Source organism: Uranotaenia lowii, chromosome 2 (assembly GCF_029784155.1).
Source record: "Uranotaenia lowii strain MFRU-FL chromosome 2, ASM2978415v1, whole genome shotgun sequence".
Classification (NCBI taxonomy): domain Eukaryota; kingdom Metazoa; phylum Arthropoda; class Insecta; order Diptera; family Culicidae; genus Uranotaenia; species Uranotaenia lowii.
In genome coordinates, this window is record NC_073692.1 from 354,310,980 (window position 1) to 354,315,232 (window position 4,253).

The window sequence follows — 4,253 nt, forward strand, 5'->3', positions numbered from 1 at the left end:
TTATCTAGTCCCTGAAATTTCATCTAAGTTGGATTCATTTCTCTACAAAAAAAGTTTCGCTGACTGAATGTTTGAGTCAAGACCCATCTTTGGGTCACAATTTAAAAATCTGGGAAGAATGTTCTCGGTTTTGGTGACTTATTTTTATATATTATTTTTTGACGAACAATGCACGAATAAAAAAAAACAAATTATGTTTGTAATTAGATATATGATTATTAATTTCTTAGTAGGTATTTTTACATTAAAAGTATTCGTATTGAATCGTTACTTTAGAAAATAAGTTCTAAACCTAAAAGGTGTGCTTAATTTTTATAAAGAAACCTTCAGTAACAAAATTTGGAATTCGCTTTCATCTAAGATAAGAATTTTTGAATTTGTTTATAAGTATGTTGGATCAAACTTATTTCATGTTCAATTTATTTTTTTCTGTTTATCTTTCATAATAGAGAAGTTATGAAGCAAAAAAAAAGTGGCCTGTCGTGACTCAGGACTCGATGATCGGAAAGCGGGCGATTATGAAGCAACACCTTCTTGAACGTTCTAAGGTAGTGAAGACAGTCGAGGAGCTGAAGAAAGTATGAGTTTACATGCAAAGAACGGTTGATTCACAGGTTGTGCAGAATCTAATGGTCGGGGTTAAGGCCAAGGTGCGGGCATTTGCGTATGGCAATCGGATGAAAACTCGAATTTGGCGAATCAATTTTGTGTGTGGCAATTTCATCGTGGACACCCTTTAGAATACCTCGCTTGCTTTTTGGAACCTCATGGGGGGGTTTAACACCACCAGCCCACAGAAAGAGTACTATATGTGCCGTGACCGAGAATCGATCTCATGACCTCTGGCTTAGAAGACTTGAACGCTTTCCTCTAAGCCATATTATCATCATATTAAAAATGGGACAAAAGGCGCGCAAGACCAGGCTTGGCAAAAGTCATCGTCATGAGGCGTGAAGCTGTGACTGTGAAGCCTCTTGGTCCGTCAAACTCAATTGACTGTTCCTTAACGACCAGTCACTTCGTTTGCCAGTCATTCATTCCCCAGTCATTTGAAGCTAAAATAATAACCTAGTCAAGCAATCGCATTCAAACGACCGATGACGAAAAAGAAACGCATTTATTATTATTGTTGCTCCTGCCAGCAAGCTCGTTTTTAGTTTTTTATTGCTATTGTTGCTCTCTGCCAGCAAGTCGTTCAATTAGTTGTACCTGCCGTCAGCAGCCGATCGAAGTGTGAAGAGATTTGCCTGTCACTCTCAGCAGAAATTTTGACCATGTGTAGGAGCTTCGCCAGTCGATGATGAAGAAATGTTGATTGTTGTCGTGCTTTATCCGTCATGCGAGTAGTGAGGCTCCGTCAATTGAGAACAGTGCCAGTCGTTTGATGAAACAAAACTAGTCGGGTCAAGCGTGACGGGCGAAATTTACCATCACTGGATGCAACCTATTTCTGCAAAACGTGGTAGGGAATTAGAAGAATTTGTCAACGATGCCACTCCTCGCCGTCCAGCAAAACTCTTCCGAGGCGCTGATACGGCGAATTCAGCAGCTCCGCCAGAAGTGTCTGATGAAAACAGGTTCCATCTGTATTTATCCGGGATTTCTCCAGAAGTAACTGATGGAGATGTTTTGGAGCTTGCCAAGTGTGCTCCGGGCACCAATGAATTGAAGGCTAATAAGCTCGTTCCTCGTGGTAGAGACACCAGTGGATTTTCTTTCACCTCGTACAAAATAACGATGGCTTCGAATCTAAAGGAAAAAGCGAGTAGCATTGAAAGAGCAAATTGAATCAAACAACGACCATCACATACAACATTGTCAGTCCGATATTCTGATTTACTATCAAAACGTCCGTGGTATCCGAACAAATACAAACAGTTTTCTACTAGCACTGCAGAGAAGTGACTACGCCATTGTAGTACTTACGGAAACTTGGCTTCACTGGAATATAAGCAGTTCTGAATTTGCCTCCAACTATACCGTTTTCCGTTGTGGCCGTAATTTAGAAACCAGTGATTTGAATCGTGGTGGTGGCGTCCTAATTGCCGTTAAAAATGAAATGAATTGCAAGTCCGTTGCGTTAGAGAACTGCAACAGACTTGAACAAGCAGTTCTTCGTATTGCGCATGGTCGTCAAGTTTTATTTTTGGGTATCGTTTATTTACGTCCTAACAGTAATCCTGTTCTCTACGAGTTACACGCTGAATCAATCCAGCAAATATCATACGTTTCTTCCGATCAAGATCTAACGAAGATAGGTCAATTCTATTAGATTTTTTTTTTAATCAAAGGTATGTTTATTAAGGCATTTTACTTATAAAGTTTCATTTTGCCGAGTGGATCACTTATTAATCTATGTTAGTAGAGGAATTCTATTAGATGTTAAAAAAAAACTACGAACTCGCTCAGGATAGTTACTTTCGTGAGTACCGTAATCCGGGGTAATATTGATCACTTTTTTCAATATCTTTCGATAATTTTTCCTGTTAAAGGGAATGTGGCATGTTTCATTGTTTTAAAACCAGTACTGGACTCCTATGAACGTAAAACATGGTTGCAGAAATTAATTGGACTACTTTAAATTTGATTTAAAAATCGATTTCGTCGCTGTTCAGGAATTGATGCTTTGGGGTTACATTGATCAGTCTCCATTTTGACAGTTTTAACGAGTTTTCTTGATCATAAAGGATACATAACACCTTCATAATTAATTAAAAATTCTAATTTATCAATTTTACCTAACTTTTTAACGTTTTCTTTTAAAAACATTTATAATCGAAAAAAAAACAATGATGCTGCATACATCTAGGGGCAAAAATTATAATAATTGCTGAATAGTTTTGTATGTATGTATGTATGTATGTATGGTTCCCCCATCGGTAGCAAGGTCCAGCCTATGTCTGTGTGGCTTGGCCTTCGAATTGACTTCTAGGGCTTCCACGGCCGATGGTTCGTCGAGAGAAGGCATCCAACCCACAGAAACCTACAATGGTTGGCACTCCACTCCGCTTGCAATAATCGCTTTGGGCTATCCCCAGATGCATTCTCTCTGGTAAATATAAAATACAATGGAATAAGTATATAATGATAAAATAAACAAGAAATATGATACATGTGAATGTAATAATTATGAAATACAATTAAAATATAGAAAATGAGTTATATAAATTATAAAAAAAGTCTGAAAATTATAAATTTAAAAAATGTCTTTTAAACAATGATCCAAAATGATGATGGAAAATGTAAAACTTTCTATTCTCTGATAAATTTATGAAGCAACCGGATGATAATATAATGTGTAAATCATTAAACTCATCACCATTATAACGAAGAAGCTCTGATTATGAATAAAACGAAGAGGGTGAATTTCATATCATAAGACCTATCACAATTAACTAGACGGAAATTCTATAACACACGATGCAATAATCAATTAAATAAAAATATATTTGGCGGGGTAAAAAATCACAAATCAAAATTAAATTCCAACATTCTAAGACTAGAATTAACCAAAAGCTTTATACCTTCTAAGATTGACTCCTACATTCTATAACATGGTTCACTTATACCATACCAAAACGTTTTTTAATGTTATTCATAATCTTGTATCTCCGGATAATTAACAGTTGCTAAGAAAACAAGGTTTTTTAAATTCTATATCACTAAGTAGGACTTGATACTCTGGATAATTTCGAATCATGAAAAACAAATATAATCCTTAGGTGAACTTCTAATCTTATTACTGTAGAAACCTTGAGTCTTGAAATTTGCGACAAACAAGCAAATAGTACAATATTTAGTTGTGTGAACTCTACGATATTTTTAAATTTTTATACTAAGTGTTTGTTAGATATATTTCAATTGCATAATTTAATTGCGTCTGTCATTTCCAATATTATGGTTAAGTAAACAATTTGATGAAGGTAGATTATTGATTGATTTCATTTCTAACTTTTTTGTTACTTGCTTTGAATAGAACTACAAATTGAATTTACAACACAAAACTATTGCTTTTGCAACTATCTTAAATGGAAAAAATGATAGATTGATCCGCCCTGAAAATTCCCCACAATCAACTGGTTTTACTTGGGTGGTAAAGTAATAATATTTGTACGAATTTGATCTAAATTAGAATTGGAATCCTTGTGACACTCCCTGTTAAAGTCTTAGCTTCAAAACTTGCATACAACTTGAGATAACTAAAGACATTATTTTACTCACCAGATGGCAGTGCAAAGCATTTCTGTTAGCCT